Here is a 14,554-nt window from a genome sequence, read left to right on the forward strand (position 1 = left end):
ATATTTTTGTGGCATTAATTTAAATCAATGTAATGTTTGAAAACATTTCAGCCCCTCAAACAGCAGATGCAGCTTAGATTCAATTATAACAAATTGCAACACACTGTCAAGTCTTTTTACCAAGTCATTAGTCAGGGATTTTGAATCTGCAGCCTCCGAATGGAGTTCAGCTGGCTGACAGCTCTAATTGTTGGAACTGCTAAAGGCTTGCTAATGAACTGGGGGATCTGTTGGGCCTGTAGCTTTCTTCAAGGCTGAAATTTTTGAAAACTTTCACAAGATCAAAGCGGCATAACACGGACTATTTGCTAAATTGTCAGCTGTAGAGTAAAGCAGTCTTGAGTCCCAGCTTTAGAGCTGAAGCTTCAGTAGAAAGCACCATGCGACTCCTGCCCTTGAGCTTTTTTTCATGTGTCATTAAAACAACACTGAAAAACAATGGCTTGAAGAAAGAGCCCCAGAGCCTCAATGGCCACTACGTCTTAATTAGGATGAGCAGAAAGGGAGACAAAAATTCCTTCACAACTGTGGAGATGCAAGAGGGCTGAAGTGTTCAGCATCATTGCAAATGTACCCCATAACCATCTGTGGTCCAGTTCTCTCTACACTGTTAGAAAGTTGTGTTTAATTCAAAAAGTAACAAAAAGCACAACGGCCTTTTTCTCCCCAACTTCATGAGACGGTACAAGTAAGGTTCACACATTTGTCTTCGGGGTGCAAGGGATGAAATCCTAGCCTTCCTGAAGTCATTGGAAGTCAATTAAGTAAATAGCAAAACTACCATTGATTTCATAGGGACTGGGACTTCAGCTTAAGGATCAGTTGTGATGGTCATGGAAACCAATGGAAAGATTCCCATTGACTAGACTGGACCTTGGATCTGGTTGGTCTACCTTACATTGCAACTAGCTATTTCTCAGCCGCTGCTGAACAAATACGTTGTCTCATGTTACAGAGCAGCACATTGCCAAGGCAAGGAAGGGAAACTTTTAAAACAATTTAAAAAGAAAAGAATGATATGGAAACGATCTTGATTATTCCCATGTGTTTGATATTTTCCTTATTTATATTCAAGTCTTTTATTTAAGGCTGTTGATTTTTAAAAGAAGTTTACAGTTCCTTTTCACTGAAGTTTACTACTCTATAGTTTTACCAAAAGAAAATAGTATCCAGGCAGCTAAGGTCATACTGGTTAATTATAACTATCCGTTACCACAGCAGTTTACTTAAAAATTGTGTTATAAATGGGGATCCTGGTTTTCTCCGATTAAAAAATCCCCAATTTTCTGGTTAAAAAAAGTAACATAAAATCCATTTTTCCATTATTAAAAATGAAACACCACTAATATATATATATATATATATATATATATATAGTAATGTTTCATTTTGATCTGAAAAATGTGGATTTTGGGTTACTTTTTTAACTAAAAATTGGGGCTTTTTTATCAGAGAGAACCAGGATCCCTGGTTATAAATAATGTTTATATGATTATTCCTTTAAATTAACACCTTAACAGAATTGGAAGCAAAACAAACTCCTTCCATCCCATGTTGTGTGAAGTATCACCCTGTATCAATGTTATCCTCTCAAAGACAAATTTAAAAGCAACAAGAAAGTGTCTACCTACACCAGTAGTCACAAACCAGTCAATTGCGATCAACTGGTCAATTGTGGATCCTCTTCCAGTCAATCTGAGGCTGGGGAGCAGGTCAGTCTGTGGGGAAGGGAATGGTTGGGAGTCAGACTGAGGCCCCTGTGGTGGAAAAGGGAATGCAGCACAGGCCGGAGCAGGAGCTAAGATGAGTGGGGCCATGGCTGGGCTGAGTGGTGGGAGGATTGGAGCCTAGGAAGCTCCAGGGATGTGGGGGGCTCCCACCACTGTGAGCACCCCAATGGATGCCTGGGGAGCATGTGTCCCCTAATCTGTGCATGGGGAGGAGGTGGCTGCTGCTGCATGCTGTACTTTGTGCCCTGAGCCCTGCTGCAGCTGCCTTGGCCCAGTGGTGGGACACATGCAGCATCAGGATGCTCGTGAGCCAGCTACGGCAGGGTTCTGAATATAAAGCATGGGGCTAGGGTGGGCTGCTACTGAAGGGTCGGGGTGGGGCTGGGGCACTGCCAGGCTCTTCCTGGCAGGGGTGTTGGGCTGGGCTGTTCTCAGGGTGGGTGGCAGCAATGGCACTGGGAGGAGGGCTATGTGGGGGACTTCAGCCACCCAAAACTTCATTGTAGGGCACACCCAAATAATCTTTTCTCCTTCCACCTTGATCTGCCCCCCTTTCCCTCCCCACAGACTGACCTGCTGGGTGTGTGTGTCTGTGTGGGGGGGCAGTAGATCCTGGGTTGCTTTTTAATTCAAGAAGTGATTTCCTACTTAAAAAGGTTGGAGACCACTGACCTGCACATATAGGTGATCCAGGATCCTTGGTGCAGGTAGCAGCCCCTCTGGCTGTGCAGGGCACATGAAGTATGGTCTCTGAGCTCACAGGCTGGTCAGTACTGGTCCTGCTGGAGCTCTTTTGAGCTCACTAAATAGAGCTCTGCATGAAGTGAGCTCTCTGAGCAAAATGGCTGGTGCTGGTCAGCTTAGGGCCTAAAAGAGCTCTATGAGATCACTGTGAATGTGGAGCTCTGGAAGGATCCAGGTTGATCAACTGGTGAGCTCGGACAACTTGCAGTATGCAAAGTTCTGGCAGGACCTGTGCTAGTCAGCCAGCGAGCTCAGAGAGCTCACCAGGCATTGTATGCAACACCTGAAGGGGGTACAGCTGCACCACTGTATCCCCCTGTTTCTGCCCTCTGCCCACACATGCACATATACTCCCAACTGAACTTTGGGAAACTCTAGACTTAATTCTGGTTCAAACTTTGCAATGCCTGAAGTTCAAAGGCCTGAAATAGAAACAATGACTCTGTCCTGTAGGGACAGGAGTAGGAAGCTCTTTGAGGGCTGATAGACCCTGATGCTGACACTAAGATGTGGGGTGAAGTGGACACACTTGAAGCAAGAGAGAGGCTGCAAATAGATTTAGACAGACTACAAAAGTGGGCAGACGAGGATAGGATGGGGTTCAACGTAGACAAATGCAGGGTGCTGCACCTTGGGAAAAGGAATCCACAGCATACATACAGGCTGGGGAGTTCCCTTCTTGAAAGCACAGAGGTGGAAAGGGATCTTGGAGTCATTATTGACTTCAAGATGAACATGAGCCATCAATGCCAGACCACAGCCAGCAAGGCCAGCCATACCTTGTCATGCATCCAAAGATGCATCTCAAGCCGGTCCAGAGAGATGATACTCCCCCTCTATGTGACTTTGGTCTGGCTGCAGTTGGAGTACTGCGTCCAGTACTGGGCGCTGCACTTCAAAAGAGATGTGGCCAGCCTGGAGAGGGTTCAGAGGAGGGTCACCCGCTTGGTAAGAGAGCAGCAGGACAGGCCCTACGAGGAGAGACTGAGGGATCTGAACCTGTTCAGCCTCAGCAAGAGGAGGCTGAGGGGGGACCTGGTGGCTGCCTACAAACTCATCAGGGGAGATCAATAGCAAATAGGTAGAGCCTTTTCTCGCCAGCACCACCTGGGGGACAAGGAACAATGGTCATAAGCTGATGGAGAATAGGTTTAGGTTAGAGATCAGAGGGCAATATTTTACAGTTAGGGTGGCCAGAATCTGGAACCAATTTCCCAGGGAAGTGGTCCTCGTCCCTACCTTAGGCAAATTCAAGAGGAGTTTGGATGATCACCTGTCTGGAGTCTTGTGAACCCAGCATTCATTCCTGCCTGTGGCAGGGGGTCAGGTTAGATGATCTGTTCATGTCCCTCCTGACCCTAGCTCCTATGAAACTATGAAACTATAATGGCAACAAGTGGCAGGGAGCGGGCAGCTGCTAGGGAAGCACAATGCAGGGGCAGAGCTGCTGGTGCCTGAGTACTACTGCTGCATCCACTGTTGCTGCTGCTGCTGAGCCCCCCTGCACTGCCAGCAGCCCACAGCTCTTTAGGGACTCACTCAGCCAGAACTGCTGTGGCACTGACTTTCAGGGCTGTGGCATGTCTTGTGCTGCCTGTGCTGCCTCTCCACTGCTGCCATGTGCAAACTCATGCCACGGGATGTGGGGGAGGGGGAGGGAGAAGAAGGTGAAGGTGCCCAGAGCCCAGGGCAGAGCAGCACCTGCAGCAGGAGCTGGGGCAGGAGCGCGTGTGTGTGTGTGTGGGGGGGGGGGTGCTCCCTGGCCCCACAGGCACTCACTTCATTATGTGCCTCAACCCCCACCGCACTCCATCACTGACTTCAGTCCTGGGAACCAGAGATGTTGCTATTGCAGCTGGCACCTTTTGCAAGGGGGAGAGTGGAGGGAAAAGAGTGGGGAGGGCCAGCTGTGCTGCCCCCGGCACCTTTCCTGTTCTCTGCCCTGAGTTGCACGTGCAGCCACCACCACAGAGTCAGGCTGGGGCTCCGGACCCTGGTGCACCAATTGCAGCCTCCCAGCTGCCTGCCACATCCAACCAGGGCTCTGGGCAGCTGCTACTTGCCACAGAGCCTGAGTTGCTTGCAGCCTCGATGTCACCTGCTGTGAGGAGCCTGGGCTCCACGGCCGGCAGCAGCTGCCTACAGACCAGGCCAGCTTTAGCGTGCCGAGCAAAATGGCTTCACATGCCATGCTCCAGCATGGATGTCAGGGGTTGCCGACCCCTGATCTAGGCCTTAGTCTTTCTATGCTGAGCTGCTCATAAAATTGGGATAATAATACTTTGTAAAACTTGCAAGGTGCTTAGATACAAAGGTAGGGCCGGTGGCCATACAAGTGCCTACGATCAGAAGAAATTATGGCGTGATTAGTTTAAGATCATTCTAGGTCAAGCCTGACATTATTTGGAAATGCTATCCCAGTGAAACATCATAGCATATGTACCCACATGAATCTCTTCCGAACAGTCAGCACCCTGTATAATCATAGCCTACTTGTTCCAAATTACTCTCATGCTGCTCCAGAAAAATGGAATTCAACCCTGAATCTGTATTTACAGAACTTATGCAGTTTACCAACTGCTGTAAAGTGTTACCCTCATGCACTGAATTCCAATTTACTAATAAAAATATCCTTTCTGTCAGGAAAAAGCAATTTCCCCCTATCTGTGTCTCAAAACATAAGAAAACAAAACAGATGCTTGTTGCATTTAATAAAGAACGTGCATATGCATTGAAATAACTTCTAGCTTATTTCTATGTGATGCCAATATTTAATTATGTTCATTTTGCATTTGTAATTAGAGGGCAGAACAGATGGTGAAGGCACAGAGTAAAGGGAAGTGTCCATTCATATAACCTGCTGTAAGCTGCCAAACAGCTCCTGAATATAAGCCTGTTCCAATATATATTGAAATCAATGGGAGAATATCTATTGATTTAAAAGCCTTCGGATCTACCCTAAAGTCAACTTTTGCACATTTATTAGACAATGAAAGCAATATTGTTGCACCAAAAGTAAAAAACAAAACCAAAAAAAAGGATCTCTGAATATTTTTTATATTCATAACAAATGTTGGTTCAGTTAGATGTCTGACCCTTTCTTCCATGCCTACTGTTTATATTCAAATGATTTAGATTGACATATATGGGAAGCTAATTTTAAGTTTGAATATTAATTTAAAAGCTTTGTTATTAAATGTGTAGTTGCAACATTCACAATTATTGATATGTTGGTTAACAAGTCATGTGTAAAGCTGGGTCATATTTTTTCTTTTTTTTAAACAAAGCATATATTCTGGGAAATGGCACATCAAAGGGACGTAGAATATTCATGAATTTAGATTGAAGTCACCAAATAGTTTTAGCCAAAAAGAAAAAGGGAATTTTTTTTTTAATCAAAACATTTCAGTTAAATATTTTCTAAATTAAATGTTTCATGTGGGAAATGTTGAAGTACTGTATTTTTTCTGCATTTTTAATGATCTTGTTGTTGTTGTTTCAAAAGTGTCTTGGGTATAAAATTGACCCAAAATAAATTTTAAGAAAGGACAAAGGATAAGCATCCCAAAACCTGGAGGAGGGGAAGTATTTTGAGTCAACTATTTCTTGGGTTGACCAGAGCAATTTTTTTCCCCACTAAAGAATTTAAAAAAAGTTTCTACTTCAATTCACACCATTTTCTTATTTTTTATTTAATGTAAATTTTTTTTGGCTTATCTACCCAAAATCCACTCACCCAAAATCCAATTATTTGTCCAGTTCCTGTCAGATCATATTTTTCTGTATGCTTCAGGGGATATTTGTGTGTCTAATCACTAGACCATGACTTTTGTCTCTGCATGCAACAGTGTTGAGACCTGTGCTGGAATAGAACAATTTTTTAAAACTCTGGACAAAACTGAATGTTAAAACTTGGGAAGGCTGTAAAGGACTAGCAACATACAATTCAAAGGTTTGAAGAAAAATATCTTTACAATAAGTGGCTAAAGGTCTTGATCCATTTACCTCAAACACATCACACAGTATTTAATTTTGTTATACCTTCACAGAGAATGCTATTTAAAAAGCGTAACAAGATCCAATGGTTGGAAGATAGAACCTGCCAAATTCACAGAGTCATCGGAACAAACAAACCAAGAAACTGCTTCCATTTCCCATTTCTTGAAGGCTCCAAATTAACTTGAGTGAATAGAGAAAATATTTTAGTTAAATAATGAATTGAGCTGAACACAGCTGTAATTGAATGATAGTCTATGGCCTGTGTTACACAGACTAAATGATCTTCAGAGCCTTTTGTCCTTCAAATCCCTGAATCTATGAATTTTGAAGTTTATATTTAATTATAAAATTGCTATATGGGCCAGTTCCACTGCATTCATTAATTACAGAAACTATTTAGTCAGAGAAAGGAAAGAGCAAAATCTGCCCAAACTGCAAAGAATAACTGTTCACAGTCTTCTCCAAACCAAGAAATATTACATTATTTACAGATTTCTTCAGTGAATAACTAATAAACCCAAGAATATTGCAGTCTATTTGAGAACAATTTGCAAAGAGAAAACAAAGCAAAAGTCTTCAGATAAATTATTAATTTGAATTAGTCATTTAGCCCTAGTAAGGAATGTAGACTTTTTGAAAATATGTGGCAAGGGAATTCATGCTTAAAGTGGTTGAAGCAAAAACAGTTTGCTTTCCTATAGCACTTTTTATCCCATGTTCTCAAAGCACTGAAGTATTAATTATGCTGAATATTAATTTTATCCATTTTACCTTTCAATAACTGATGACTTGCCCATAGTGACACACAGTGAGTGAGCATCAAAGTTGAAAATCTTTCTTTGGCAGCCCCTTACATTCGAGGATGATTGTCTTCCATGAGCATCTTATTTGTGGGTCTGAAGATGGTTGATGAGGCCAATTCAAGATTGACAGACTCCATTGCAACTCAGGCATGTGTTTCCATGTGGGGCGAGTGGCTCTGCATTCTTCATTTGGTCCCTGACATGCTATTTCTACCACTCCCACCTTTCCATCTCTTGTTGTCATTGTAAAGTTCCAAAATACTGAGATTCTTGCAGCAGATTCTCTCTCTTGCAAGCAGACCTGGGTAATTTGGGGTGGTCCTGAGTAACAGTCTCCCATGAATTGATGTCAATGTTGCATTTTTTTAAGTTGGCCTTGAGACTGTCCTTTAAAGTACTTTCTCTGCCCTCCTAAGTGTATGCCTTGACTGAGCTGGGAGAATAAAGTTTCCTTCTGGAGTCAAACATCCAGATGACGGGGCTGGCCCAGAGAATGTGATATCAGATGATCATCGCCTTGACACTTGTACTTTTTGCCTGCAAGAGGACACTGATGTTGGTGTGTTTATCTTCCCATTAGATTCAAAGGATCTTCTGCAGGTAACATTGATCGTACTTCTTCAATGACTTGAGCTGTCTTCTGTATGTTGTCCATGTCTGAGCTCTATACAGTAAAGTGGGTATCACAACTGCCTGATAAACCATGAGCTTGGTTTCAGATCTTATGTTGTGATCTCTGAATACCCAATTCCTCCGGTGTCCAAAGGTTGCACTTGTACCTTTGAGGTGATATTGGATTTCTTTGTTGATGTCAGCCTTCTGTGAGAGATTGCTCCCAAGGTACAGGAAATGCTCAACATTCTCCAGAGTCTTACCTTGAATCTAGATTATCAGAGCTGGGAACTGCTTGTTAAGATCTAGCTGATGAAAGAACTTAGTCTTCTAAATGTTCAACATCAGTCCCATTTTCTTATATGCCTCAGTAAAGATGTTGATGATTGCCTGAAGGTCTACTTCCATGTAAGCACACACTACAGCATCATCAGTGTACTGGAGCTCAATGATTGAGGTTAATGTAGTCTTGGTTTTGGCTCAGCGATTAAATAGTTTACCATCCATTTAGTAGTTTAGCTCTACTCTGGGTGCAAGCTTGTTGGTGGTCAGATTTAGCATCACAGTAAGCAATATCAAGAAGAGTTTTGGAGCAATGATGCAGCCTTGCTTAACTCCCATCTTAACCTCAAAGTTATCTGTCATGGAGTAGACAAAGACTGGTGACAAATTTTGGTTGGCAAATGTACTTCAAAAGGATCCTCTACAGAGCTTCTTAGTTGATAGACTTGAAGGCTTTCATGAGTTCAAAGAAGGCCATGTACAGGGGTTTATGTTGTTCCTGGCATTTTTCCTGTAGCTGGCAAGCTGTGAAGATCATAAGCATGAAAGATGTGCCTCTTGATGCCCTAAACTCACACTGATGTTTCCAGAAGGAGCTCTTCAGCAAGTGGAAGGAGATAATTCAGGAAGGTTCTCACAATGATCTTTCCTGTGGTGGACAGCAAGGTGATCCCTCTATCATTTCCACAGTCAGACTTGTCTCCTTGAAGATTGTCAGGATCATGGCATCCCTGAGGTCATCTGGGATTTGCTCATTAATCCAGATCCTTAAAATGAAGGCATGGAACTGTGATATGAGCTCCTCACCCCCCGCCCCCTGCTTGACAATTTCCATGGGGAATCCATCAGTTCCAGATGCCCTGTCATTCTTCATCCTTATGATAACTTTCCTCACCTTATCGAGGGATTCTGGGATTGTCTCTGACTGGGTGTTGAGGGATGGAGTTGAAAACACTCTCATCAACAACAGTCTTGATTGAGACAATATTCAAAATGCTCCTTCTAATGGGGTCCCCTTTCCTTAATCAGGTCTCCTCCATCCTGTGCGGGCTGGGCCCCGATCCCGCCACCAAGTGTGAGTCGGGGGGGGCGACCCGCGGCCCGTCTTTGCGCACGCGGGCTGTGGCCAGCAGCCCAGGCACGCGGAGTCGGAGAAAACCAGTGGCGAGCTAGAATTAGTCACAAACGCATAGTGGTTGATTGAAAAGATTATTTACTTACACCCAAGATGGTCACGGTGCAGGCAGAAAACTTGCTTGAGTTACAGTTGCAGATAGAAAAGAAGAGAGGCGGACTAGAGTTCCTTCCCGTGAACACTCTTCTAGCCCATCCGGTTGGAGGCTCTAAACCGCGAGCCCGTTATCCCAAACGGAGAAAGTACGTACGGTAAAGAGCTCTGAATACACTCACTCACACGAAGTTTGCTAGGCTCCGTGGATCCTTTTTGCGTGCAGGGAAGAAGGATACGTCAGGATTGTGCTCAGTGACGGGGAGAGGCTAGAGGCTGATCAGACCTCTGTTGCCTGCTTGAAATGCGTTGGGTCCGTGAGGATCCGCAGCGCTTAGAGATCTTCACACAGCATGAAGTCTCCTCCTCCTGGTGTTCGTGGAGTCCTCCAACTTGGGCAGAAACCACTCAAGCTTTTTATATGGCTAGCAAGCTAATCACTAGCCGCCACGTGTGCATATTTTAAAACTAGCCAATGGTGGGGCACAAATTTGAATACGAATGGCAGGAACTCCTTGCAACGTGCATCTCTGTGCTGCAACAAAGAAATGCACCCTGCAAAGAAAGCTACAAAACGGCGGGAACTTCTTTTGCACCCGGAGTTCTCCTTTGCAGCGGAAAACTCCACTGTGCAAAGAAGCTACAATTTGGCGGGAAATGATTCAGTGGTGCCAAAGCACACACAAAACAAAAATCACAACTTTGGGTTGTGACACATCCTAAGGTCTCAAGGTGGCTATTCCCTGAGTGCTTGGACCATAGATGGCTTTGGTGGCATTGAAAAAAATATGCATATTGTGGATGCCAGTGAGATGTTGAATCTCCTTTTCCTTGTCTTCCCACCATCTGTTTTTCATAGTACATGTTCTCTTTTAGACCTCTGCCTTGGCTTGTTGGATATTCAGTTTCTTTTGCTTGACGTTGATGTCACTCTGCCAAGCACAAAATGGCAACTCTTGGATCTCCTAGTCATACTCGTCGAACCAATATTGATGTTTCCTGATAAGGAATCTAAGTGTCTCTTCACAGAAGCTAATGATGATGGACTTGAAAGCACCCTAGGTGCTGCAGACCTTCTCCCATTGTTGTTGATTGTAATTTGCCAGTGCTTTGAGCTGCCCATCTCCCACTTCCTGAGTCTCATTCAGTGCAGCAACATGGATGTTGTGTCACCTGAGTTCCCCATCCGTGACTATAGTAAAGGACTCTGGGCATTCACTATTAGGATTGTCCATGAGGGTCCTGATTTTCCAGGTTCCAAATCTGATTGCATGTCTTCATTGATTTCCACTGCAATAAAGGTAATCACACTGGATATGGAAATCTAGTCAGGAAGAAGGTAAACAGGATATATTTAGCGCATATTTTCTATCCCCCTCTGGGGTGAGCACATTGGATCCTGAAGAGGGCTGCTCAGTCACAGTTACAGTGTATCACACTCCTGCCTTGTCCCAGTACTAGAAAGCCTACATGTAATTTTCTCCATGTAACTTCATGGCAGTTCATGACTAGGAGCTTCCAGACCTCATATCTTGCTTTCATTGTCCACTTCTGATCACCAAAGGGCACCATTGTCTACTTGCTCTCATTATCCATTAGCTGATCACCAAAGGGCTTGAAAAATAAAGTCATTTTTATGAAAGACACCTGTGCATGATTTCTTTTATCATAGAGAAGCTGCTTCACATAAGCTTCCACACAGTTCTTGACAGGATGGGACCTTAATCCAGTGGCAAGTAGGCCAAGGCAATTGGGAATCTTCTTCCACTGCAGCCTCTGTCCACCTTCACAGTTGTTCAGATTCTAATGTCTTTTTCTTCATGCTTCGCCACTGAGGACTTGTCAACTCAGGGCTGGGCAGGCTTATCATAGAGGGACCTGTACTTGACATATTACAGCACCATTAGAGGATATATGGGGCTTTTCAAGAGGGAAAGCACTTCTGGTCTACTTCTGGGTCTGCTGGGGAGTGCTCAGGGGGCTTGGCGACTGGTACCTCCTGGATCTGGGGTGGCACCTGGGATCTGCCTATGCCTGATGGCTGAGCCGGTGGGGCTGAAGGGGCCTGGAAGTGGACTGGAAGTACTTCTGGTCAACTGCCGAGCCTGTGGGGGGCCTCCCTGCATTCTTGTGGGATTCTCTATCTGCCCCAGCATTGCAGCATTCATGAGCCACACCTGGTACCTCAAAGTATGTAGAAAAAATGTTTAAAGCTGTGTGTATGGTCGAATCACTGGTTCTCCAAATCAGCATTGAATTTTCAGATTTGGATTCAGTCGAATTGAATCGGGGACAGTGATCCAAATCAACAGATTGAATCACTATCCCCAATTCAGGCCAAATCCAAATTTGAATTGAATATGGCCCATTTCAGACACTCCTACTGTGGACTCACCAGAACGCAGTAAAGATCTGTCACCAGAAACTGAGAATAAAACTGAGCCCTGTGCCTTCATCATTAACTATTCTTCCTACCAGTATTCTTTTAGGCTATGGTGACCTGTCACATTTCTACAGTGCTGCACTCCTATTGGACCTTTCATCCAGGCATCTCAGAAATTATCTGTGAAGTACTATAGGCCAGTGTTACTTAAAGTATTCCTTATAGTTTTATATTTCCTGGAAATTAAGGCAAAAGGAGAACAAGAAAGTCTCCTTAAGGTTTTCTCTGAATTGTTATCTTTCATTTATTCTTTTACCCTGATTCAGAAAGCTCCTCAGCTAGTTCATTAAAAGCTGCTAGATGCAAGATTTCAGGGCTTATTGATTTGAAAATGTTAATTTTAGTATGTGTTGCCTCCTATTCTCCTTTGTTGCAGATGGCAAATTTTGTATTTTATCCACGATGTCAGATGAAATGATACAGTTTTACTTTCATTACAAATATAAAGTGCTTATGTCTATTTCTACATCACGATTTAAACTTGGTTTTTTTTCCTATGGCTACCAATGGTCTTATGACTACAGATTTCTCAGTTGCATTATATTTTAAGAATATTTTCTTATTTTCTTTAACCTTAGTGGCCATTGTTATTTCCTAATCGATGGCATACATTTCGAATGTGTAATTTACAGGTTGCAGGGGCATAGGTTGTAGTCGTGTTGGTCTAAGGACATAGGCAGACAAGTTTCCTTGGGTGAATCTGATATCTTTTATTAGACCAACCCAAATAGTTGGAGAATAGTTATTAAGCAAGCTTTTGAGTTCAAAAACCCTTTGTCAGGCTAAGGAAGTTTCAGCAGTTGGTGTGTGCTCTTCCTGGATGGAATGAAAAGTAAGGAAGCCAGAGGCTGGGCTGGGGAGTCAGTTGTCAGGCAGATTATAATGTGTCATAAATCCAATGTCTATATTTAGTCCATGATTTTTAGTATCCAGGAGGTTGATGAAGTGGAGTTCATAGGCTCATCTCTGGGAAGTGTTGTGTAAGTTTCCCTTGAGGATCAGGACTGAGAGATTGGAGAGAGAGTGGTTTTCTTGTGAGAAATGTGCCCCCACCGGTAATTGGGTATTTCTGTCTTTGATAGATTTCCGGTGTGCATTCATTCTGGTGCACAGTTGTTGTTTGGTCTCTCCTACGTATTTTCCATCAGGGCATTTGGTGCATTGGATGAGGTATATTACATTTCTGGAGGTGCAGCTGTAAGATCCTGGGATGCTGATGGCTCTGTTGTGGGGTGTAGTAATGGGGGGAGGGGTGGAGATGTGTTGGCAGGTTTTGCATTTCTTGTCATGGCATGGTCTGGATCCTTTTGGTGTGTTCAGACATTGGATTTATGACAGATTATAATCTGCCTGACAACTGACTCCCCAGCCCAGCCCAGCCCCTGGCTTCTTTACTTTTCATTCTATCCAGGAAGAGCACACACCAACTGCTGAAACTTCCTTAGCCTGACGAAGGGTTTTTGAACCCAAAAGCTTGCTTAATAACTATTCTCCAACTATTTGGGTTGGTCTAATAAAAGATATCAGATTCACCCAAGGAACCTTGTTTGCCTAATTTACAGGTTGCCATTTATTTACCCTTTTTTTCTTTTTATGTATCTATCTTTTCGCATTTTAGTACCACTTCTACCACTTTTATCCAGCATGGTTTTCTGTCCAATGTAAATTTTTTCACATTTGTGGAATCCTGGTATTTGGAGTATTTATTTGGATGTTCCTGAACATTTCCCAACTAAAAAGTAGTTAAGCACATGTTTCCAATCTGTGATGAATATGGATCTTGATGGTCTACACCTGCTATTTCTTTCCTTGAAATACAGGCACTCAGAAATGTTACATAAAGGATAATTGCTATAGCCTAATGAGTATGAGAAGAGGAAAAGTAGAAGCATCTAGTTAAAACGTTGTTTAAAAATCTGTAGGCTTTCTTTTTACTGGATCCATTTCTGATGCAAAATGCACTTTTATGTGAACAGAACATAGATCTATAAGATGCCAATACTGTAGTTACAAAAAAAAAGGACATAAAATTTAAATACACTAGAAGCATGGTATGTTACTTTTTTCCATATAGAAAGAGCTTACTCTAAGGGTTCATTCATGAAATTAAACATCCTAGAGTAGTTAAACAGGAATCTTACCCCAAACCAAGTGTAAAAGCCATGTGAATATTAAAAAGACAGACGGTATGCATAGATAGCAATAGAAACATGGATGGATCAATGAGCTCCATCAGCTCTTATCTTTTAAAGTACTTAGCTTTGAAGGGAAAAAAAGAGTTACTTTAGCTACAAGGAAGTGATTATTCTCATGAGAAATCAGATTCAGCACTCTTATTTTTTTCTTTTATTAAGCCACATCAATAACACTGTCGGATAACATTTTCCTTAAAGTAAATGCACTGCAAGCATTATTAGTGTGATCATGATTCTAACAGCAGCACAATAAAAGGGAAGGCATGCTTTATAGCTCACTTTACCATCTTAATAACATTTAAATAATGATATATGTGTTCTGACAAGGCAAAATAATTGCAAAATATAACACTAAGATAATGTATCTTTGAGCTTTTTCCCCCTTTTCTTTTAAAAAAAATCAATGAGAAATATAAGAAAGTATAATGCCTTTGATAGAATATGATATTATCTACAAGCTTTTTCCAACCTTAGGAAACCTCATTGCTTCATATTTTTCTGTGTGTTCCATTTATAGT

The sequence above is a fragment of the Alligator mississippiensis genome, chromosome 1, assembly GCF_030867095.1.
Source record: "Alligator mississippiensis isolate rAllMis1 chromosome 1, rAllMis1, whole genome shotgun sequence".
NCBI classification, from domain to species: Eukaryota; Metazoa; Chordata; order Crocodylia; family Alligatoridae; genus Alligator; species Alligator mississippiensis.